The following is a 26,311-nucleotide window of genomic DNA, read 5'->3' on the forward strand; positions in this document are numbered from 1 at the left end:
ATTATAGGAATCTATTTAATAATTAGGCCATTTTTTTTTCTGCTTCAGTTGGAGCAGGAACATCATCTCTTGCAATCATGCAAATATCTTGAAGAGAAATACTTATCCATACCAATCAGTCTTCCCCAACCCACAGCAAAAGACTCTTTTATGAGACTTTTTGAAATTGGGTTAGATGAGCCCATGAGAGGTGACTCAAGGTGACATGACTTCAAAGTGGGAACAGGTGGGGAGGCTGGACCTCTGTATTTTTTTTTCAGTGTGATGTCATCCTCTGACTACATGGGTGAATCTTTCTCTGGTAAGTGAGATCACGGAAAGGCAATGGCCCTCTCTTCCCTGCATGTCACGCAGCACTCCTGGGGACTGCTGTAGAGAATGGTGACCAAACATCAAAAGCAAAGCCACCACTGGAAAGTACCCCCCAAGCAGGATTTGGACTTCTTTGGGTAATCTGTTCAACAAAGACATTACTAAATGCCACTGTGATGCTTGCCCCCAAATAGGACAACTTCTAGGAAAAAAAAAGAGAGGAGGCAGCATTTAATCAACTCTTAGTGGCTTTGCTTCGTATGGATAGTCATTACAGAAATGAGTACATGCTAATAGAACAGTAAAGTTAAAGTTTCAATTATAGTAAGGCAATTTTTGTTAGCACTATCATTCTCACTTACAATACACTTATCTTATGATACCTTAAGAAGCTCCAGTTCTTGACAATATAAGCAATGCTAGGTTGCAAAGAAAAGAGGCAAAGTGGTATATGTTTGTGTTAGGCTAGCAGAAGGGTGTGCAGCAATGATGTTAGAGATGGAGAGTCCTCCAAAGTAGTACTTTATACATGAAACGGTATATGTGTGTATGTGTGTGTGTGTGTGTGTGTGTGTGTGTGTGTGTGTGTGTTTACTATATATCATCTCATTTAATCCTATGAGACACTGAACAATAGATTCTATTATCCCCATTTTCAGGTGAAGAAATTGAAGTTAAATGTCTTGTCTGAAGGGCACAGGAGCAGCTGCAATTAGAATCTAGGTCTCCCCCCAGGGATTATTCTGCTTGCTTAGAGCATAATAAATAAAAGGAAAATTTGTAGGCCAGGTTTATACAGCTCAAATTAAATGGAGCTATGAAAATATTCAGTGAGAGCATCTATACTTCTCATGTGAATAATACAGCAATTTTTTTCTGAGTTATATGTATTTCTTCAATTGCATTGGGATGAATAGATCATTTCTAAATAAAACAGGAGAACATAAAAAAAATGAAACGAATGGGCTCAATCCCAGTTGAAGCAAGAAGAGTAAAATACATTTCCCTGCTTGAAAGCAAACGATTCATCTATGTGAGGTTCTATAAATGCCCTCTTTCAGAAAGTCACACCGCTGTCGGGAGGGCATTTTACCTCAAATGACAAGGGCTGTCATTTGGAGAAAGAGTATGCGTTCACTCACGACCTAAATGAACAGCTCTCTCTGGAGATCAGGGGAGTTGGTGCTGGTGAGATCTAGGAATCAGGTTGGGAGAACCAACTGGAGAAATTAGCCTCAGTTTCCTTGTGTTTAAAGCACTTATAAAGAAAACACAATGCTAATAGTGATGCATGGAAACAGTGGAGCGTCTGATCCCTCTGCAGGGTAACAGAAACTGGGTGCAGTCTCGCTTGGAGACCATTTAGTACTTGGTCATGCAAGGAGACAAAAGAAACTGTCCTGTTAACAACCATGCTGAGAGAATGGAAACTCGGGGAATGAAGATGAACTGGGCATGGTGGTGAGCACACGTTACCCTAGTGCTTAGGAGATAGAGACAGGAAGACTGACGAGTTCAAAGCCAGCCTGGTCTACACAGTAAGTTCTAGTTAAACCAGGGCTACACAGCGAGGTCCTGTCTCAAACAAAGTAAAACAACAACAAAAGAAGATAAAAGTATACCAGAAGGAACTGGATGTGAGTGAAGAGGAGGGGGAGGCATTTGAGCAGCAGCATAAGGGCCAGCCAAGTACAAAATGTAATGCTGACTAGAAAACCAAGAGTCTGAAGGCAAGAGTCTGAATGGCCAAAGAGTAAAAATATGTATGGGTTCCATATTAAATTCATGGTACTATTGTAGCTCTTCTGTCTGCCTACCTAAAGAAAACCCTGATAGTTTTTAGAGCATTGCCATGGTGATGATAAATCGTAGTAAGAGTTGCTTTCCCCCAGGGCCCCTTCTTTTCAGGGCCTGTGTTCTGCATGCCCGCTCCTCCCTCACCTCATTTCAGAGATCCTATCAATGGCTCCTTCTAGTCATTTTGACTTTGAAGAATTCTCTACTATTTTTCCTCCTGTGCACTACTGTTGGCCCAAATAAGATCTTGATTCCTTCCAATTTGGGCTATTGCAAGGTAACTCTCAAATTTTACATTGGCAGTTCTAGGATTTGAAGAATTTGGTGACTCTTTGAAAGGCTCAAGTTGCAAGAATAATAGTTTACAGAGACTTGGAAGCTGTCATACTGTCAGAAGGGAAGTCTTTGAAGATCTAGCAAAGAATTCATGTTTTAGAAGTAGCAAAGGCTTCTAAGAAGTGGTGACAAATTTTAGGACCAAGCAGAATTAAGACTTGCTGGAATTCTGATTTCTGGCTTCATGGGTTCATGCTTGTCCATGCCATATCATGCATGATACATCATGCTGTACCATGTCACCAACAAGTGTCAACACAGTAGCAGGGAAGTGACATGGTATATACTTTAAAGTGGTTCTAGTACACTCTAGCATGGTACACACTCTGAAGCTGTTTAATCTGCAGATGTGCAAACCATGGATAGTAAAGGTCAATGGTATAAGTTAAATAATTTAACTTATTATAATTTATTTAGTCTGTGCTATATATTTAATATATAATTAAATACACATTTATGTACACCATGCATGTATACTTTTATACCATTAAACATTATGTATACTAAATATATGTTGTAAATTAAATATATATATATATATTTACTAAGTAAATATTAAACTGTATTAACAATAAGGTAGACTAAAACAGAATCAAAATAGAATAATGCCAAATAACAATAAAAGCTTTGTCTATCATAGCTAATGAATGATATATTAGTATCATTTTGCGTATTTTGAGTACTTCCTGGTATTTGTCTCTCACATTTTAACAGAATTTCAAACAGCAAATGATATTCAAGTAGTTCATCAGGTGAAAGCTAGAAGAGACCTAAACGCAGCTACAACTGGGTGGACATGGTAGCAGGTGCATTTGTCTACCACTCTGGGCCAAGAGAGGCTGGAGAATGTCACCCAGGTGGAAGGCCCAGCCTAGGCACAGCTTCCAAGTGCAGCAAGCATTGAAGGTCCTTTTAAGTCCTTGAGTCTTCCCAGTCACTCCCCTTAGCCTTTGGTGGCCTTCCCCAATGCCCCTCTGGACTGACCACTTACTTCAACACTTGTTCATTTGTTTTCACACTTAACTGTAACAGTCTCTGAGAGAGAAGGAGAGGGGGAGTGTGGGGATGGAGAAGAGGGGTAGGGAGGGGAAGAGGGAAGGGAGGGGAGACACAGAGAAGGACAGATAGACAACACACATAGAGACAGAGAGAGAGAGAGAGAGAGAGAGAGACAGAGACAGACACACACACACACACACACACACACACACACACACACACACACACACACAGAGAGAGAGAGAGAGAGAGAGAGAGAGAGAGAGAGAGAGAGAGAGAGAGAGAGAGAGAGAGATTTTAGGTCCACGCTATGCTGTCCAAAGTTAAGTATACATCATATACCAGTGAATGGATTAACTGTGGAATCTTGAGTCCAAATGACTAATGAATTGCTAATTTACAATATATATAAAATGGGCAGAATTTAGTTAACAACAGCTTACAGTGTATAAAGACCCTTTATTTAGGACAGATGGAAGAGGACTTGTTAAATGTGCTATTCTCCTTTAAAAGCCTTGTGAACTTAGGCAAGTGTCATAAGCCCCATCTTCCAGGTGAGGAAACTGGGGTCCAGAGACTTTCAGTTGCTTTTTCAAAGCCACACTGCTAATGAGTAAAAGGGCTGGATTTGAATTCAGCGTAGTCATACCTGATTGAAATGGAAAGGCGACCAGAGAAAACAGAAGGAAAAAAAACAAAACCAAAACCAAAACCAAACCCCACCACTCTTGGGCAGGAAGGGAGGCTGCCTGGAAGGAGCAGAATTGGGAGGATGGCAATGACAAGGGAGGGTTGGTGCTGTGGCTTAAATGAAAGAGGAATGTCTGGCCCCGTCCTCACCACCTGAGCCTGTACTGGAGAGTGAATGAAAATAGCATCCCCAGAGAAAAATATTTATTCATTTAATGGCTGAAACAAAATGCCACCTCTGTTGTGATAACAGAAGGTTTAAAGTGCATTACTGTTGTCCTCAATACACGTGTGGACTGGCTCGCAGGTCATGTGGTGCAACAGCCCATGTAATCCCCTGAACGGAGAAAAAATTAGGCTCCAAGTGCCAAATGGACACCCACAACATAATATCAGGTAAAACAAGCATATTGCCCCATCCCCCACCCCTTCCCAACCTCCCCCAAATGTTAGAGAAATAGAGAGAAATTCCAGTCATTTCTCATTACTGTGAAGGTCAGCCTGGCTGGGAAATTGTTTCTGCTTTACAATTCCCCAAACTGTAGAAAGCAGTTAGACTTCTGGACAAAAAACTAATGTTGCATTCAAAGGGAAAAGAGGCTGAGACGGCACTGCTGCAGTAATAAGAGAATTTTTTACTCTTTCCACTTCCCTGTGAACCTAATCAACTGTGACATGAGAAAATATACTGGGCTCACCCAGCCAGAATCTGCCAGCCACCTGAAAATGTCCTCAGTACTCCACTGTCTGGGGCTTTACAATGATCCTTCCGACATCAATTTTGTGCATGTACATCAAAATGCCATTAGAAATGCCTCCCCCTTTTCTGTCATGGGCCTTCCCTGCCTCCCCCTACCTCCCCAATGAAGGGAGACTCCCCCGTGGTTGATGGATGGCCCCTTTCAGTTACTGGCTGAAAAGCATTTGCCTATATGGAAAGGTGTCTTGGGGATCTAAAGCTCTCTGCCGACTGACCCCAGACATGGTTTGAATATTGGTAGAAGGGAATTTTGAGAATTACCTTTAATGCTTGATTAGTGTTTGTTCAAATAGTGAGCTCCCGGGCTTTTCTCTAGATCCAGAGAGTTGGTCTGCATCTTGTAGCAGGTTTGAGTTTAAGAAAAAGAAAAACCGAATGTGCTTGCATGGGATTGTACCGTGGTCCCAGCTGCTGGGAGGTGCTGTGCCGTGGGGGCCCAGCAGAGGTACACAGGCACACAGGAGCAACGATCCTGTCCTCTGATGTGTGTGCATGTTCTCTGGGCTAATGCACAGACACATATACATGGGTAAATGATGCATAACGGTTTTTGACAAGTGCTGGGCATATACAATGAAATTCTTGCTGACAGTTTTATTATTTTTCAGTTACGTAAAGTTGGGCAGATCTAATGCGATTCACAGTGGCATTATCATCTTCTCTCTCTGCCCTAATATTTACAGAAATATTACAAGTATTTGACATATAAATTCAGCATTTGACTGACTTTAATAACCATGTGATCAATAAGAAGTGATATTTTTATAGTTCAAGTTCAATATTTAAGGGGTCATTGATGGCAAATCGTCATCAAAGCAATAAAGCCAGATCTTTTTATTTTTCAGAATCCATCATTTCTCTTTCAAAAAAATCTCTTTAGAGTGACGACAATTAAGAGTTAAGATCTATAAAAAGGTTACCAAATTTCCAAAGTATGTGGACACACTGTAGGAAGTGCAAATATAGACACATTTGCTTCTGAATGGCTTGAGAGTTTGGCTATTAAGAAGAAATTCAGTGTGTTAAACAGAGATGGAAAACAAAATCAGTGTGTGCAAATCTGGGAACTCACTCCTTACTCAATAAAGTCACCAATTCCCAGCCCCTTGGTAAAAGCTTTGCTTCTCCAACCTACTCACCCAATTAGGTATGACTAGTTAGACAGTTCCTGTTTCCCTATGTGCTAGAGTCTGCGTTATTTCTAAAGGTAGGTGCTAAATTCCTCTATGCTCCACCCTCAAGCCCTCTCTCCTCCTAGGTTACTTCATCTTTGGAATATAATCAATATTAGTAACTTTGATTGTTAGGACACAGTGCAAGACTGTGACTACTGGTTCTTAGAATACAAGAGCAGTCTCACATTTGAGTTGCTAATAGTTCTCTTCAGAGGTTGATAAATCAACTTCCTAGCTGTGCTTGAAACGTGTAGAGACTATGCAAGTCCCTGGCATCAAAAGAATTTATTTCCCATGTTCTTCCTGCTCCTCCCATCTTTCCCAGAGTCCCCATCACACCCACCATATATCACTCTCACAGTGCTCATGCTTATGAAGGACCAGCATTGTTCTAAGAACTTTAAAAGTACTCCCAGTTCATCCTCCCAGGAAATCTGTAAGGTTGATTCTATACCCGCTTCCAAAAGAAGGAAATTGAGTTATCAACTTTCTGAAGATTCTTCAGTCACTAAAGAAGGAGGTTGGAATTCAAGCCTAATCAGTTGTATCTTAAGTACACACAGACTGGCTGTCATTATCTTTATTTTTAGGGCTAATTATTATGTTTTATTATTACTATTATTCTGTGGTAAGAGCTGGTCAACTGCTGCTCACAGTCAACTCTGAACTATAGAATATGTTTGGACAGCTCGGCAAGTTAAGCCTAGTGTTCACAGATGAACACTGACATTGATTTGATGATGGCAAGCACTAAGTGTGAACTGCATTTAGTGCAGTTCCAATAAATGCCGTGCCTCTGTGTTGGTTAATTTCCTGTATCACTTGGTTGAACTATGAAGTTCTCAGAAGTTTTCATTTTTCTGGATATTTCCATGATGGCATCATTTGAGTCAATAGACTGAGTTAGCAGATTACCCTCTGCTGTATGGTTGGGATTTACCCAGTCTGTAGTATGAGGGAGTTCTGTAAACTTGTGGCTTGAACCAGTATATAATTTCTTCAGATTTCAGACTTGAGAGCCTCCACTATCAATTCCAAGAGCCAAATCTCTACTTCTTTATCTCTATCTCTCCCCTTTCTCTCTCTCTCCCTTTCTCTCTTTCTTCCTCCCTCCTTCAGATAGATTCTATAGCCTATTAGTTTATCTGGAGAACTAATTTATCCTCTTGACTAATATATCTTCCTCAAAGATTCTATTTTTATCATTAGTAGACCTGTATTACAATTTTGTTTTGTTTTGTTTGTTTGTTTGTTTGTTTTTTTTCAAGACAGGGTTTTTCTGTGTAACAGCTCTGGCTGTCCTAGAACTCAATTTGTAGATCAGGCTGGCCTGGAACTCACAGAGATCTACCTGCCTCTGCTTCCTAAGTGCTGGAATTAAAGGCATGCACTGCCATTGCCTGTCTTAAAATACATTATTAATTATTGTTATGACATTTAGAATTTTATCAATAAAATTTGTGGTAATTCATTTTCTTTTATATATATGTACATTATGAGAACCTTGATTTTGCCTTTTAACCAGTACAATGATTACTACCTGGCTTTTACAGAAAGTATTTGCTGACTCCTGCACTATAGCAATGAGCTCTAGTGATGGATCTAAGCCAGCTAGCTGGTTTGATCAATTGTCTACCTTGAGTGGGTATTGGGCAGGATCATTAGTAGACAAAAATGGCAGGTTAGCCACAATGTATCCAGATAATTATCTTTCTGGGCATTACCTAGTAAAGCCACAGAGCTGGCTCAAGGGGATAGCATGTAGCCATGAGATGGGAACTGTTAAACTAGACCTGAACTGAATTGTCCAGAGTAGAGATGGAAGAGGGACAATGGGCCCAGTGTTCTGGGATTGGGTTCCTCATGGACTCAACTTTGAGAATCACTACCCAGAGTTGACTTCCTCTGCTCTAATAAACACTCAGACAGCCTTGATTCCATCACCTGGTCTGACAAGCACTCTTCTTTCCATCCACTGCATGGGGCCATATTTTGCAAAGGAGAATTGTACCCTTTTATTTTTCTGGAAATTTGTATTATTTTTGAGAAAGAAGTTTTATTTGTCTGAGCTATTCAGAGACAGAACCAATGGTGTGTGTGTGTGTGTGTGTGTGTGTGTGTGTGTGTGTGTGTGTATGTATGTATTCTTCTATTCCACCAGCCCCTTCCCTACTTATCCATACTTCGAAAACATTTAATTCAAGGCTCACTTGACTTCAGAGGTTGGCAAACTCCAAACATTCAGGGGAGGCTGGAAGGCTAGAATCCCAAAGACACAATATTGAAATTCAAGTTCAAGACTATCTGTTGCAGAACTTCCTCTTGATTAGAAGAGGACAAGCTTTGATTCAATTCAAGACTTCAACTAACAGGATGAGGCTTTACTCATTGTCCACCAATTTAAATGTCCAACTCATTGGAAAATGGCCTCACAGAAATGCCTATAGTAATGCTTGACCAAATACCTGGCACAGTGGCTCAGTCAAGTTGATGTATAAAAATCATTATTACCAAGACTAATTTAGGTGAAATTGTGGAGGGCAGAAGTTGACCACAGGTTTGATATACACCCATAGCAGGAGAGAAATGGGACTAACGAGTATTTTTTACTGACTTAGAGATCTGGGAGCATAGGGTATTCAACTTCCAGCATTCCTAAACTTCTAGACTCGACTAGAACGCAAATCCTGGGTTCCCTTCCTCCCAGTTCCTCTTAGACACTCCCAGTCCTGAGCAGTCTCCTATCCCAGTCTCTGAGGCTGCCCATACTGTTTAATAGTCAATTAAGTTCTCATGTGACACACCTGGCCACCACCGCCCCCAGTAAACATCATTATAATCTCTATCAATAACAATGACCAAAAGTCACCAGGAAGCTGAAATTGTATTTCTTTTCATCTGTGTTTGGTCTTTCACACTGTGCGCTGGCCCCTCTCACCGACCTGCCAAATCTGTTAAGGACCTACTTTACTGGATGTTGAAGGATAATATGAGATAATGTTTGTGAAAGTACTTTGTAAACCATGAGGCATGATACAAATAGAAGATTTTTATTACTATGATACTCTGTTTAAGAAGGCAAGGGGTGGGAGTAAAATGCTTTTAAAAGATTCACATTTTACACGTTTTACAGGACTAGCACTAAAAGGTTTAACCCTTTTATCTTCTGGGAAAATTGTCTATGGAGAGGAACTTGCTCAAGAGTGATAGACAGCCAAGAATTTTCTTGGTTATTCTGACATGCCTCCATGCTGTAATTTTTTTCAAATGTACCATATCTCTTCTAATTTTAAAATTATATTTATTTTTATGGCATGGTGGCTGATAGACAACTGGCTTTCTAGGTTCATTGTATATTTGAACATTTAATTATAAATATGCTTGAAACTTATGATAGGAGAAAAGCAAATAACTTCCAAACTATTATTACTGGTGATGATTACATAAACTGATATCAATTCACCAACATATTTTAATTAACATTTTTTTTTATATTTTGGAGAATTTATACATGAACATTGTATTTACATCATTTCCACACTTTCCTCTCCCATCCAATCTCTTTTCATGTTCCTCCTTCTCAAATAATTGACCTCTTCCTTCTTTAACATATAATAACTACACACACACAAACACACACACACACACACACACACACACACACACACCCACATGCTGAGCCCAGTCAGTATTTTGCAAATGTATTTGTGTTTAGGACTGACTACTCAGGATTGCATAATTCATTGGGAGAGAGGGTCCTTTCTAAAGAAGACTGATTCAGCAGACACTAATTAATTGCCTGTATCTCTCCATCTAAACATGACATGTCAATTCATGCTGTCATTATGCTGCTCTTACATGACGATATTGTTGAGATTTCGTGAGTGCAGCTTCCCTGTCCTATATAGAAGACACTATCCTGCTCTGGCTCTTACAGTCTTTCCCTCCTCCATGGTGTTCCCTGAGCCTTAGGTATATTAGTTACATTGTAGATGTGTGGATGTATTAATTGGGGTTGAGCATTCCATGGTCTGTTGTTCTCTGAATTTTGACCAATTGTGGATTTCTGTAACAGTTTCTATCAGTGACTTAGTATTCTTAGTAGTCACTGTTGTGTTGGCTATGAGTGAACAGGGTTCCAAGGTCTCCTTATATTTCTCAAAATATTTCTCCTTTCCTAGTCTCCACATCTGTCTCTGAGAGTGGAAAATATCCCCAAACTTTGTGTATCCCTCTTACTTTTCCTCATCTGTGTTCTTGAAGCTCCCACAATAGCTGGCTTTGGAGGTCATCAACACTAAACCATAAAATCTTACATTGGTCACCTCAGGAAGCCCACAAATCTCAAATCAACACTCACACTTGGATGTTCTTTCCTTCCTGTTCCCTTCATGCCTCACCTCTCCTGACTCCTCAGTTCCAGAGACTCTCCCACTTTGGTCTCTGGATTTTATAATTTCTTATCAGCCAAATGGCTTATCCCCTTAGTACCCTGTCAGAATATTGTCTGAACCTTTTTGTCACAACATGATTCTTGCTCTTCCTTGAGAAGACTGCTTCTCTAAAGAGTTCATGCAAGTGGTCCTCTCTCTCTCCTGACACTGGGCCTGGAGATTCTGTGGGAGTCATGCTTGCTCATCACTTCTGCTCCTATGCCAATCTGCCACCCAGCTCCTGGGAAAGTGACTTGAAGCTCAACTGGACTATACAAGTTGTTACTCTTTGTTGTAGAAATCTGTAGGTCCTTACCTTGTAAGTTACCCTACCTTGTTGCTTTGAAGACAGATGCTCTGTCACTCTCTATGGATTTAAGATTACTATGGCAGTGTGTGTGGTGTGTGTGTGTGTGTGTGTGTGTATGACTTTTATAGCCTTTGGATACCCTGGTATCTCAGTTGTTTGACCTTCTATGCTCCAGCAAACATGTCTTTCACCTTATCTCAGCCATCTCTCCTAAGGTTGTCCTCCTGTGATGCCAATAAACACACCTATCCCATTGTCCGTTACAAGTGCCCTGTTCTTCAGTTTTCTCTTCCCTTTTCCAACTTATTTCTTAAACTACTTCAAACTCCATCGGAATTTATAACTTATAACTTCATTGGAACTTACAATCCTTAAACTCTCTCACCTTTCCATCACCCCTTTCGTTATCTAGCTAGCATTTCCAGGCCAGCTTGCACCTGCTCTTCCCTACTTCTGTGCAGGTGACCTTGGCAGTAGTAACACACAATGATGCTTATAGTCCCACATCAAGTAGTTAGTAACCTCAAAGAGGCAGACCCTTCATATTACCCACCAACTGTACATCCTCCCATAGTCCTTCAAAGGTGGTTTTACATCTTTTCGTTTCACCTATACCTCCAGTACCTCCTTTCTCATTCTTTCTCTTACTCACTGACTCTCTGTGACTCTTATGTCACAGAGAAAACAGAGTCAAACGGGAGAACTTCCATTCTTGCTCATTGCCAGCAGCGCAAACTTACAGCATCTGCATTCACATTGTGTCTGGTGGGAGAGCACACTCAGCTCTTCTCTAGAGAAACCCTCCTCTACCTCAGTGGATATCATGACTCTTGCCTATTAAAGAGCATCCTGTGTAAGAGGACCATGCCAGAAAATAAACATGACATTCCATTTTTCATTAAAAAACAGCAGCAGCAACAACAACAACTTTGGTTCCACTACCATCTGTCAGATTAATTTTACAGTAAAGTGTTGTCCTTGTTCTAGACATCAAACCAGGGCCTCAAACAAGAGCGATACCATAGCTCCAACTTTTGTGTTTTATGTCTTTAATTTTTCTTGAGTCCTGTGGGAATCTCCTGTGATCAGACGAATTGTTTATTCTGCATTCTTACCAAAGCTGCATGACATAGCTACCGTTCCCTCTATGAGCATGCGCCCCACATTGACTTGCAAGTACCTCTCCTCCTTTTCTACCTCTGTATCCCTGTTTAATTTCTGTGGCAAATTTCCCTCTGTTCTCAGGCATCCTTCAAGTTGGGGGCTTCCAGGGACAGCACTTGACCCTCACTGTCTGCATGTGTTTTCCAGGCTTACACAGCAGTGCTATTCTGATGAGCTCTCAAGTCCAGAACTTTGTAAGGCAACTGACTACTTTACATTGCTCAACCATTTAGTGCTCTCAAAAATACTACCTGTCCAAAAATGGACATCCCCCAAACAAAGCTTATTTGCAACTCTGTTCTCCTCACAGCCTTTCAACAGTGGAGACTCTCATCTCTTCAATTGTGGAGGTCAGTCACTAGAGACCACATTCATTCCTTCAGTTCTCAAATTAGAATCCAGTGGTCTGACTATGTTTGATTTTGGGGGGCAGTGGTGCACACAGTATGTACTCTAGAAAGCTGAAAGCTTGTAGACCTACTGAAATTCACTTGGGAATCTCCGGAGACTGATTATTGGGTGACTGTATGATAACCTTCAGACTTGGTGCTGGGAAATTCTATTTACCATGCACCTGTTTTCTCACACCCAAAGCTAGTCCGTCAGCAGGTCCTGATAGTTCTTCTTCAGAGTGTGCAGAATCAGATCACCTTTCACTGTTTCTGCCACAACATGGTACAAACTGACACCCTCTCTCCTCCAGGCTTCAGTTGACCCTAGGTGGACTTCCTGCTTGTGACTTCTGGCACTCATCTTTTCCAACATCCCTGGGGCTTCCTGTTCCTCTTCAAGTACTGGTTACAGTGCCCCCACTCCTGCCTCTCCAACCCTGTTCCAGTCTTGATGGCCCCTCTGTGCCTCCTTGAGTCTATCAAGGGTCCTCTTAACTCACTGCTTCCATCCCTTAGTGTATTCCCTCTATTTGTTGGCAGAGGTCTGTCTTGATGAAGATACAGTTCTCTGATTGGCCTGTATCAAATACCAAGATTCTCACTCCAGCATTTTTTTTTTTTGCTTTGACTTCATTTATTATTATGTCATAGAAGCTAAAATGCTCAATACACTGTGTCTTTAAGTGTTTATTTACCTCTTAAATTTTGTATTCACCCTTAATTTCTGCCTTAGCCCTGACCAGTACTTGATAGGCGTTCAATACAAAGGATGGATGAAGGACTCAAGGGATTAAAAGGTATCTTAAATATATTCAGAAATGTAAATTAAGAAGCTGGCAGGAACCAGAAAAAAGAGTTCCCAGATGAGGGCCTCAGGTCATTTTGTCTTAACCACTCTGTGAATCTAGGGTACCCTACTGGTCCTTCTGGCCTTGCCTTTCTTCTAAGCAAATCCCTTTACACAGACTGGAATAGATGATGATTGCTCTGTCCTCTTTTGTCCTCTGGATGCTATTAGAACTTGCAAATAAAAAGACACCAGGTGGCCTGCCGTCAGGGTTTTGGCCAGTACTAGAAACGTCAGATAGATTTTAGTGGAAGGGGTCTTTCAAGTAATTTGACTAAGTTTGTTCAGATTCACTGAAATTTCCTCTCTGTGTCCCTGCAGAAGGAGAGAGCAGTGGTGACAATATAAGATGAAACAGAGCAACACCTTATAAGCTCAGAAAACACCTCCAAGGGAGACAGCTTGGGAGAGCTCACACTGTCCACATGTATGGTGGCAGCTTGGAGAGAGCTATCTGTGTGTTATGGGCGCTTTCTGCAGGCCACCCTCACTTGTCAGATGTACTCATTTAGCAGCGACCTCAGAGTCATCTGTGTGGAATCGGAGCTCAGATACTGGTGTGTACACTTTGTCCAGACTAGAGAACTTGCAGTTTCACCTCCGTCGCTTTGAACAGCAAGTGTGGGCAGAAGCAGTGAGAGGCAGTGCTTAGTGCCATTTCTGGGCTCGCAAGGTAAGTTACCCACAGAGGGAAAGAATAAACTTTAAAGCCCTGTTTGAACTGTCATTTGATGATGTGTTCTGCAATCTTCAGAAAATAGGTGCATGGTACGGCCACATTAGGGAGTGAATAAGCTAAATAGAAATTCCCAGCAGCAAGTCTGAAGACTATCATACTGTCACTCAATCAGTCTCCACCCCCTCCACCACCCCCCCAATGCATTTTAGTAGGTCTGCAAGCTTCCTTCTTCTGGAGTGCGCATCATTTCTCAAAGAAACAAAGGTAGTCAGACTGATGGATTCTAATTTGGAAGCTGAAAAAAATGAATCTTTTATTGTTTCTGAAGGGAAAAAAGTGGTAGTCTTGCCTCTTCTGAAAAGGATCTATAGTTATGATTTTGAAAAGGGGAAAGTAGCACAGTTGTTAACAATTGAGTTTTAAGTGATACTTTTGATTGTTTCATTCATACTGTGGCACCCATGGGACAAGAAGTACAGGTTTTAGAGCTCTGACTAATAATTATGCAGCAAATCTTGATTTATGAGATAAACCAGGGCTGAGCAATATTGAATACAAGGAAATCACCACACCTGAATCAGAAGGCATTTTCTGAGTAGACGGAGGGAGGGGGTCGTGGAGCTGTGGTGAGGGCGTCATTCATCAAAAGCTTTTGCCTGTTTCTGAGATGCTTTTTTTCCCTTTTGGCTTGTTGAGCTTCCAAGTGTTCTAGGCCAAAGGAGACCATGGACCCTCTACCTGCATCTTAGAGACTTAGTGGTGCTGCGGTCTGATATGGTCAGGACATCCGGGTAGGTCCCTAGTATGGAATGAAGGTATAAGGCTGTGTGTGCTCAGATTGGACTCAGTCGGTAGAGAAGAGGGAGGAATGGAAGAAATCCAAGCTTTGCTAGCAACATCATAGCCTTGGTCCTGGCAGGTGCTTTTTTAACTGTTTAGTCTTCAGGACAGATGAGTGGGCCATGCAGTATTGACAGCTCAAGGAATTCCTAGAATGCTTACATTGGATCTCAAAGTTTCTATGCATTATGTTGACTCATGTGTCTGAAGCTTCCCAGAAGTCTTTATCTTAAATATTTCTGTTTTCTTTATGTTACAGTGACTATTTTTATCTGTAAGTATATCATTTCTTTCTTTTTTTAAATAAATCTTTTTTTTCCTTTTTCCTTTTTTTTTTTTTTTTTTGGTCTGGAGCTGAGGATCGAACCAAGGGCTTTGAGCTTGCTAGGCAAGTATTCTACCACTGAGCTAAATCCCCAACCCAGTTTATCATTTCGAATTCTATATATTTATATAGTATAATATGAAATGGTTGAATTGAATTAGTTAACCATAATATCAAATGTTTAATTTTTTTGTGATAAGAACATTTGAAATTTATTTGTAGAAATTTTCTATAGTAAAATACTATTATTAGCTTTTTTTTTTTTTACCATTCTATAAGATAAGAATCAAAAGATTCCTTTATAACTGAGATTTTGCCCTGTAGCTATCATCTCCCTTTGCTTCGTCCCACCCCCAAAGTAACAATTCTTCTACTCTCTGTTTCAAAACATTGGATTGTTTTCTCTTCCATGTGAAGTAAGAACTTGCAGAATTTGTCCTTTTGTGCCTGGCTTACTTCACTTAGCTAGATGGTTTCCCAGTTTCACTGGATTGACGACAGCATTCCTTTCCTTAGGGCTAACTAAGGTTGCATTGTGCCTTTCTAGTACGCTTTATTTACTCTCTCCTGTTGGTGGAATCTTAGGTTGGTTCTGTTATTTGACCATTATGGATATGTGCAGTAGCACCGAATGTGGGACTCTGTCGAACCAACTGATTCAGGTCTTTTGGTAGACACTTGGGAGTCAGATTGCTGGGTAATACAGTAATCTGTTTTCTGTTTTTCGTGCATTTCCACACTCTTCAAGAAGAGGCATACTAACTTCATTCTCGTCAGTAGTAGACAAGGGTTCTCCTTTCCCCACATCCTTCTGACACTTAGGCTTATTTAGTCTTCATGACAATACCATTCTGACAGGTGTGAGATGATATCTCACTTATGGTTATTATCACGAGACTTTAAAGAAATGTCTGCTTCCCATTTCTGTGTCATTACTGAGAAATGTCTGTAGAGTCTCCTTGACCATTAATTACTTTTGTTTTGTTTCAGCAATTGGTTTCTTGCTGTTGAGTTGCTTGAGTTTCTTATAGATGTTGGGTATTCATCCTTTATTGGCCATAGCTTACAAATGTTCTCGTCCAAGCTATATGTTGTCCCTACACATTGGTTTTTTTCTGCTTTGCAGAAGCTTTTTGGTTTGATGTAATCTATTTTCACTTCTGTTGTTTGCTAATTTCTTTGATAACCAATTACTTAATTAACTAGTATGGCTTGTAGTTTATCTCTATGAATAAAGTTCACCTAACACTAAATAGCTAATACTAATGACTAAAATCCTAACTAACAGGTAACTGCACTGTGAACAGGAAATCTCAAAAGGGACCCTTTCCCTTGGTTAGTATTTCACACACACAATGGCGGGAGGAAGGTAACACCTGAAAGCGCAATTCTAAATGAGGTTGTTAACTATCATCTTGAAAAGTGCCTGAATACCTCACTGCAACCAAATCTTGCATGTAAAATATAAAAATTTCTGTGTTGCATTTAAAATCCGATAAATATTTATTATCAATGCTGTTTGCTTTTAATCTGTTCAGGATATCATTTTTCCAGCTTCTTAGTAGTTAAACAAAAATGGCATTTACATTACAATATTGCTTGCCAACAATCTCATTTTCTGGTTTAGTCAGCAGCCCTTCACGCTTGATTAGTCTTTAATTATACAAATACCTACATATTTAAAAAAAAGTTTTCTTTTTTCCATACTTTGAGCATGTAATTATTTTCTCTTGCATGCAATAACCTTTAATTTTAGGATTAAGCAACTGACTCTTTTTAGAATGGATGGGTCTTTTCAAGTGTTGAAGCAAATTCAGTTATGGTATTTTGAGAAAAATTAACTTTAGGAACCCTCACATCAGTACATTTGGCAGTTCCCACCCCATTCTTCCAGGAAGCCCTAGGTACTGGGTAGATAAAACCAGGCTCTGTTTCTCTGGTTTTCCCCCATTTCTGCTCCTGTGTTTAGTCTGTGAATGTGGACATTTACTCAGTTAAAGCCTGTGTATACCATTTCCCTGTTTCTTGAAGTCAGGGATAAGAACATAGGTTTTACACAATATATTTAATACAAAGTTCATTTAGTAGAGAAAGGCAAAAAACACACTTTTTATAATGAAAATGTTTCTATAGTAAACTCACAGAATATCTAAAAGTGTAGGAGCAGCTTTTCCCTTTTCAAACCAAACAGCATGGATGCTGCCAGTGTCTTCCTAGCTGCCTGGTCCACTGGATACTAACACTGTGGGTGTCCTTGTCTTCACACCAAATCCAGAAAACAGCACTTCCTTATGAGATACGGTGATTATGTATGCATATATTCCAAGTATATGTCATGTTAAATATGTGTACTAGGATTTCTGTTAGGCACAGAGGCCACAGAGCTGAATTAGGCTGACAGGCACCTTACAACATATCTGCATAGGAGGGCTTCTGCTTCTGTCAAGAAGACATTCCTTGTTCTAAAAATTCAGTTCTTCTGGTGATAAAAGTATCTTTGCATCTTGTCTAATCTTTTTGTTGTTGTTGTACAGAAATTTAATTCTACTTTCTTATGTTTGATGGGGTTACCTACTGAACTTCAGACCCCACTGGACCAGAAAGCTCATCTGGCCCAACTCCATTCCACTACAAAAGAATCACTGGATTGACAGCTGATTTTCTCGGGGGTATGATGGGAGGGGCATTGCTAAATCATCGGACAGAACACCCACCTACATGTAAGCCTAGGAAGCTCTGTGCTCTAGAGCAGTCACTGCTGGCCCGGCTCCCCATTATCTCATTTTTCTCGTGGTCGGCATGTATCTTTGAAATATTTGGTGGTGAGATGGTGCCTCCCAAAACTGCAGCCCAGCTAGATACATGAAAGTATTCAGGCAGAAGGAGCAGTAACAGGCAAGGCCCCAAGAACGCCAACTCAGTTAACTCATGCAATCTTTACACGCGTATATGCAGACACCGTCTTCTACCTCTTTACTTCCACCCCCCCCATTTCTCTCTAGTTTCTTTTAGATTTTTCTTTCAGTACTATCTGCGACTCTAAATAATACTGGCAAAGTTTCCCCAATTTGCTAATTTGGGGTCCTACTGACCGACCTCCCTTTTGAAAGGTGGCTGAACAACCAATCTCCTGGACGCTCCTACCTCCCTGCACCCTCCCTCTCAACAATTACTGATTTAATCAGCATTTCTTTTTGTGACCTAGAAAGTACTGTTTATTGCTGAGTCTCTTAATATTTCACAACCACATTCCCTTTCTTATAGGTTCTCATTCTCAAAAAATTAGTTTGTGTTTTTGGTTTATTTGCCTATTTTTTCCCCTTCCATGGTTAGTAAGATCTTTATGAATGCTGCTTTCTATAAACTTAGTCAGGCTAGGCATCCTGGAAGCATCTGTCTTTATGTTTTTGTTGTTGTTGTTGTTGTTGTTTTGTTTTGTTTTTTTTTCTTCCCCACTGTTCCAGGTCCAGGGACTCCTTGTGGCCAACTCTGGTGGTACATCTCTAATCTTCTACTTTTGTGACTTACTCTACTGTTTGTGTAGGACACTTTTACTAGATTTGATGAAGGATGCAAGACAGACATAGGGGAAATATATTTCCAGAGACTTTGCATCCACATCATTAGCATATTCCCCATTTTGCTGGGTAGTTGTGCAGGTTATAAAACAGCACAGGGAAAAATCACACCCTCAGAGTTAGTGTGACCTTGGAGCATCAAGTGTTGCTTTCAAAAACAAATGCTATTTGGATTCCTGTTTTTTAGTGTTTTACCTATTTTTCTTCTTCCTTGAAAAATGTTTATAAGGTCTGAGATGGGCTATTTTTCTTTTTGTAATCTCTTCAGGTTGTACATGTAGGTAGTAAAATTTACAGTGACGCAGCATCCTCCTAATCTGGGGACCCTTTCTTTGGTAAATGCATCTCTGTTTTTGTTTTTGTTCTTTGGTCTATTATTTAAAAGTTGGATGTTCTGGACTTCTGGTATTTCCTCTCATTTTACTTCTGTTTCTCTTCCCTTTCTCTGTTCTTTGATGTATTTTCAGAGTGATTTTCTTCATCTTCTATATATTCCATTGAACCATACTTTCTTAATTTTTTGAATGATCACCATGTTCTCTGCCTCATCCTGTAAATGTTTCTTGCACAGAACTCCTGTGGTGAGTTTTATGGATGCCTAGCCTTCTTGTATCTCCAGAAGAACATTTTCTTTTATGCTTTTATGGCTCCTTTCCTTCCTTGTCTTTATTTCTTCTACACCTCCCCCTTCTAGTTTTAATTTCTGATTTTGGACAAAGGTGTTTCTCAAATTCCAAGTCATTCCTTTTTGTCTTCACCCTGAGGCAAAAGCATAGTGTTCTTGTTTGATGATCTTGTTTGCATAACTGGGTCAGTCCTCTTTAGTCAGAGGGGGTTTCCCTGTCAGAACAATCTTCCTGCAGAGAGACAGACAGTGGAGTCCAGGAGGTGGTGAGTGCCTGCATGTGAACACCTCCAGGAAAAGCCTATAGTTCAGTGAGACCAGTCTCATCATTTAAAAAGCAGAGTTTCTCTGGATCCTCCTGAAGAGAGTAAAGGGTCTCCCCAAAGAGAGTGAAGCTTATGTCTTCAAGTTTAGAGGCTGTTCCATTCCATTTCTCATGCATAAGGCTGCTGGAGAGATTGCTGTTGCTCTGTTGGGGCTGGGGATGGAGCTGACATTCTAACTATTCACTCCACAGTCTTATTAAACATCCTCCTGTTTCTGAACCACAGCACCCATCTCCTTCCTCCTCCATGGGCTGTCTTCAAACCCACTGCTCTGTGTTCTCCAGAGTTGCCCTACATCCCTCTGTCCTTCTCTCAAGTCATTGGTATTTTGTTCTCACAGGTCATCCACTATTGTTTTTTCTTGACTTGTTTATTGTTGAGGATTCAACACTTCAAATTTTTTCTTTTAAGATCATTTTAGTGGGATTTAGGAGAAGGGAGGAACAAATGTATATATTTAATTTATCCCTTTAGTAAGAAGTTCTTTATTTTTAAAGAACTGGAAGGATCTTTATAATTTTAGTTTTCTAGTGACTTTTTTATTCCTTACAATTTCTCAGCTATTAATGGCCATCTTTGGTTATTTAACTTTTGTTTAAAAAAACCTTAATTTCTTAACATACTTTTTCTTAATCCATGAATCAGTTTGTATATTGTCACAGAGCCTTAATCTAATCCATTTACAATTACATAAAAATAGTTTTTCTTTTAATTTTTGTGTCTATATGTGTTACTCCAGCATGTATGTGCACCCCATTCATGCAATTCCATCAGAGGCCAGAAGAGGGCATCAGATTCCCCAGAGACTAGAGTTATAGATGGCTCTGACACACCATGAGGGTGCTGGAAATTGAACCCTGTTCTTCTGGAAAAGCTGATAGTGCTCTTAACCACTGAACCATCTCTCTAGCCCATAGAAAAGTTGTTCTTAAGTGCTGCTGAGCATCAGAATCTCTGCACTAAAGATTCCAAGTTTATGTTTCTGGAGTTGGCAGATGGGAATTTGTATTATTAAAGAATCCCCAGGTGATAAAATTTTATTTTTTTCTTTTTCTAATTTTTTTTATAATTTAATTTAATTTTACATATCAGCCATGGGTTCCCCTGTCCCCACCCCTGCCTTCCCTCCAGCCCACCCCCATTCCCATCTCCTCCAGGGCTGAGACTCCCCTGGGTAATCAGCTTAACCTGGTAGATTCAGTCCAGGCAGGTCCAGTCCCCTCCTCCCAGGCTGAGCAAAGTGTCCCTGCATAAGCCCCAGGTTCCAAATAGCCAGCTCATGCACTAAGGACAGGTCCGGGTCCCACTGCCTGGGTGCCTCCCAAACAGTTCAAGCTAATTGACTATCTCACTTATCCCAAGGGCCTGATCCAGTTGGGGGCTCCATAGCCTTTGGTTCATAATTCATGTGTTTCCATTAGTTTGGCTATTTGTCCTTGTGCTTTTTCCAATCTTGGTCTCAACAATTCTTGCTCACACAATCCTTCCTCTTTCTTACCAATTGGACTCCCGGAGCTCCACCTGGGGCCTGGCCAAGGATCTCTGCATCCACTTCCATCAGTTATTGGATGAGAGTTCTAGCATGCCAGTTAGGGTGTTTGGCCATCTGATCACCAGACTAGGTATCTTTAATAGATTCTAAGCATATTTTTCTTTCTTCATAAAAGGAAATAATGTACAGATTTAATATGAATTAAATAGAATCCAACTGTTCTAGAAAAATATATTTTAATCTTGTAGATGAATAAGTTAATCATTCTCTAATTATTATAAAAATAATTTGCATTAGCTGTGGAAATTTTAGAGAATACAAAAAGTATGCAAACAAATTAGCAACACATGTAATCTTACCAATAAAGGCAGTACTGCAATGTAAAAAAATTATTTTTTTTAGTTTTTTCCCTATATAAATATTTAAAGCATAGAAGACAAATTAACTCCCCCAGGCTCGTTATGAAGCTTCAATAATACAAACCCCTGGACAATATTGTTTCATCCATTCCTACCAATCAATCTCAATAGTCTATTCTTTTTTTCCTCTTATATTATTTCAGGAAAAGTTCCAGGTAAACTATCATTTTATTTGTGTTCCAGTACACATCTCAAATGCTAGTCAAACAAAACCATAAAGCCCTACATGCACTGTCAAATGAAAATTGCTGGAGTAGTTCTTTGGTATCATCAGTCATTCAGCCAGTAGCCATGTTTCCAAGCATCTATAAAGTACTCATTACTGCTTATCGTATGCTTGAATTGTAACCTCTATGAGGCCCAATAAGAAAACCAGTTGTGTCTTTTCATCTACAGGTCTAATTCCCTCACCGTGCACTCATGGGCTCTCTCAAAATTTATTCATTGATGAAATCCTCACTTGTGATTTAGATGTGTGGTTAACTCTTTGAAGCACCCCCAGGGGCCTCCTACCAGTCCAGAGTTTAGGGCCCTACCTCATTCATAAACATTTGCTTTTCCCTTTGTGTCAGCAAATTCAACAACACTGCAATTTTGGCTCTAGGAATAATAATACGTTTATAGGAATTGCCATTTCCATGTTATTGCTAAGTTAAGAAATCATCTAAACCTAGCTTTGTGGTGTTGAGTGGCAAAGTGAAGGGGGCAATTTGGTAGAATGGTGGGCATGATAGGATGAGCATCTTCCATGTAGGAGTCTTCTGAGGACCAACTGGAAAGTTACTCAGTATGGACGGCAGACAGTACAGAGCCTATCCTAGTGAAAAGTATGTGTAGGTCTTCAAACTGGAGCTAGAGAGCTCTGCCTCTTAAAGATGTTGGAGGTTTTGGTGAGTTACTAGTTTTTCTGGGTCTTGGTTTCCTAACTCCTCTTGTAATTGCAAAGAATGCAAGCATAAGACACCTACTACAACATCTGGCATGGGTTAAATGCCAATGTTTTCCTTGTGTCTTTATTTTTTAAATGGGATCATTGTTTTTGTATGAGAAGATCTTCTATTCATAGGCTCTGACAGTAGGACACATGAATGTCCCAGGTATCCAGTGGTGGATAGTCAGAGTGAGAGGTCCATTCTCATCTTCCTTCAGTGTCTTTGTTTGCTTATTTTTGTGCACATAGATCATTTGGATGTATAAAATACTAAGAAGGCCCATTTTTCCACCTATGGTAATCTTGGTATAGTATCACCATGTGTTGGTGAGATGGTAGGGGAAAGGTAAGAGAAAAATTAGAGAACAATGGTCCTTATTTTGCTATGTATTTAATCCCAGATGAAGGTAGCTAATTTAAAAGTATTTATCTAAACCAAGCCTGCATCTCCAAAATCCCATTGAAGAGACAGCATAGAGATGATGAGGTGACTAATAACAATAATTAATCCTAATGAGACCCAAGGCATTACAGTGTTCGCCCTGTGTTAAGCATGGTTCTAAGGATCACAGTAAATAAACATCATCTCATCAAATTTTGTAAATAATTTCAAGATGTCTGACAATAGGCGCTTGCATATGTGTGAAATGAATAGCTGTTAAGTGAGATGTCATCATGCATAGCAATTATTGACGACCCTGAGATGTCAGTGATGTGAGAAACTGTGGCTATTTTTAAGACTATAACTGGAGTAAAATAACAAGAACCTCTTTAAAAATGATGGAAAAAAGTAAAAAAATCACCTAATATATGAGTTCAGAGTATAGGGCAACTTCTGAGAGCTGGCCACTGAAAACACTTTTATGGAAGGAGCAGGGATTGCAGGAGATGGGCAAGGCACTGCCAAAGACAGTGGGGTGGGTTGCATGGGAGGCGGTAGGCACAGAGGGTTGGGGAGACACACACACAGGGAGCAGGGCCAGAGAGTCCTAGCTAAGATGGCCAAAGGGGGACTTTGGTCATAAGGTTGCTGTGGCTTGAATGGGCCCTTGAAGTCCATGTTTGGGCAGTTGAGGGGCGGAGGACAAGGGAGGAAAACTGTGTCCTCAGAACTGGATTCCCATGGTCATCATGAAGGTGGCTTTATTACAAAGCGAGTTTGACCATCTTTCAGGCCTTCTCTCCTGCTCTTGTGAGCCCTCTGCTGCCTGACAAAGCAGGATATAGCACCTGGAGCCTCTCCTTCCAGCCCTCAAAACCATGAGAAAAAAATACATTTCTCTTTGTTACGAGTGACCTCTTCTAGTACACCATTCAAGCAGCACAGAGTGGTCCATGATGGAGAAGATGTGAACCGAGAATGCTTTCAGGAAGATTGCTGGGCTGTGATTGGCAGAGTGTGTGGCTGAAGGAAAAAAGCCGAAGCAGGAACATCAGTTCTGGGGTGTGGGATAGCATTTCCCAGAGCCAGAGGAGATGCGGGTGCTGAGGAAAGCTCCAGCCCCCAGGGAGCTAGATGCCTCCCCCGACCCCTTTTCTCTTACTCAGTGCCCCTGGACTCGCACTTCTGTGGGGGATGCAGCTCTTTCTAGGAGACTGTATCAGACAGGGATCCGGCTTCCTGCTGCCATCTTGTCCCTTCCTTCACTTTCTCCTTAGACTTGTTTGTCACTGTCAGGACTAACTTCCTTAGCATTTCCTGGAGAACTTAGCCTTGGCACTTATTAGGTGTATACACTATTAATCTGAAGAGTGTGAGCTTTAGACCATAGATGAAGCAAAACATTGTTGAATGTTCAATTTCCCTGAAAGGTGTGTGTGTATGTGTGTGTGTGTGTGTGTGTGTGTGTGTGTGTGTGTGTGTGTGTGTGTAGGTGGAAATGGAGGGAGAGGGTAGATTTTACATTTTTTTTTTTTTTTTTTTTTGACCCTTGGGTGGTGTTTAGTGTTTAGGATCTCATTGTTTCCTGAGATCTATCAGGAAATCTTCCAAGCTTGTTAGGTGGCTAAGAAAGCCCACCCTTGCCTATGTGAAAATCTGGCTTTTACAGTGTAAGTTATTATTATTATTATTATTATTATTATTATTTCATTTTTAAACAATTCTTTTGATATTGTTTCAGTTAGAAACACATTTTATATCTCAAATTAACCTGTATACACATAGAACTACATGTTATGGTATCTAACTTTCAGTGTGTTAGTGTACACATATGCATATATGCACATATATATATATCTGTGTTTATGTGTATATATTTAAACAAATTTCAAGAAATCAACAGCTCTGCTATATGTCCTGTGAGCTTCTATTCTCTTTCATTATTCTCTGTAGTGGCTGGTTATTAAACTGATGTAATAGCCACTGACAGTATGCAGGTAGCTTATTTTTCCCATATCTAAGTACGTGGTCTGATCTAATTCAACATAAGATCAGTAGAAAAGACCAGAAGGTACAGTTTTTCTTTGCCTCCAAGGATAGCCTGGATTCTTGCTCATGGTTACAAAATGTACCAGGTTCATTATGGATGAAAAGAATGACATGCAGGCTTGGGAGGGGCTGGCAAAAAGCAGGACTGTCTGGACCCCTGATGAATAAATCCTGCCTCCTGTTTTTAATCTCAGGACAGGCATTTGACCATCACTGGAAAGGACAGGACACCCCTTCCCTGAACCTTTCCAACAACCTGCTTCCTTTCCCTCCTTCCCCATAGGCAGAAGCAGCTAAAGAAAAGTCTGGCAAAAATCTTAACTTCTGGGAACTTCCTACAGAACCTGTAGGCTGTGCCTCGGGGTCTCCTCTCTGTCTCTAACAGGTGAATTCTTGCAAACATAAGATGAACTCCAGTCAGGTTCAGGCCCTATGTGAAAAGGCTGTATACCGGAAAGATTTTCGTTCTTAATCTCTCTCTCTCTCTCTCTCTCTCTCTCTCTCTCTCTCTCTCTCTCTCTCTCTCTCTCACACACACACACACACACACACACACACACACACCACTCCACACACTCCACCCACCTCATCTCCAGCATGGCATTAAGAGGTGTTAGTTGTAAAACAGAATCCCAGCACTACACCCACACTGGAGCAATAAGACTCCATACATTCCAGTTGTTGCACAAGAAAAATAAGATTTTTTTTCTTAACGTGCTTCCCGGCCCCCACCCACGCCCCTTGCTCAGATCCAGGGGTTTTGGCCTCTGACCCTTTGATTCCCATTCTGCATCTAATCGGTGACGGGTCAGTCCTGGTTAAACTAGAAGGAGGTTAAGTGGAAAACCCAAAAGCTCCAGCTCAGCGGGCGCGGGAACGCTCACCGTTTTGAGGCAGTGCCCTAGTACATTCAGTGGGTAGGGAATGTTTCTTGCTTAGCCTCCCTGGCTTTCCCCACCCTGATTGTTTGGTGCCTGATTTGTTTCTAGTTGCAGCAGGGAGGTCAGAGCAAGCCAGGAAAATGAATGAAGCAGCCTCCTGCTGGCCGCCTGGAGCGCGCGGGTGTTACGGATCAGCGTAAAGCCAGCTTCCTTTCCAGGGCCCGGGCCGATGTAACTCACTGGAGTGGCAAATTACATCAGACCTACAGCTGTAACCCGACATTATGATTAATTTGATCAGTAATTTCTCCTGTTTTTCATTTTAATCGGTGTGACTATTCTGCTGTGGCGGGTCTTTCAGATCTAATTAAGATAAATTTCCCAGTAAAAGACTTGGCAGACTTTCCGAGTCAAATCCAGGCATCAAGTGTGAAGACCTGCGGGCCCAGTCAATCACCTTCAGGGAGGGCCGGCCCCGCGCTCTGCAATCAACCATTCACACTTAAGCAAATTCACAATCTCCAGCACTGCTTAGTCATTCTCTCAAGACATCCAGGCAGAAATGGGGG

At 40.7% G+C, this 26,311-nt stretch overlaps 1 protein-coding gene across 1 annotated transcript in view; it reads right to left on the bottom strand.

Moving 5' to 3' along the window:
* Pou6f2 (POU class 6 homeobox 2) overlaps positions 1–26,311 on the bottom strand; it is a 122,940-nt gene that overhangs the window by 68,780 nt on the left and 27,849 nt on the right. The window lies entirely within an intron of this gene.

This window comes from Onychomys torridus, chromosome 5 (genome assembly GCF_903995425.1).
Source record: "Onychomys torridus chromosome 5, mOncTor1.1, whole genome shotgun sequence".
NCBI lineage: Eukaryota > Metazoa > Chordata > Mammalia > Rodentia > Cricetidae > Onychomys > Onychomys torridus.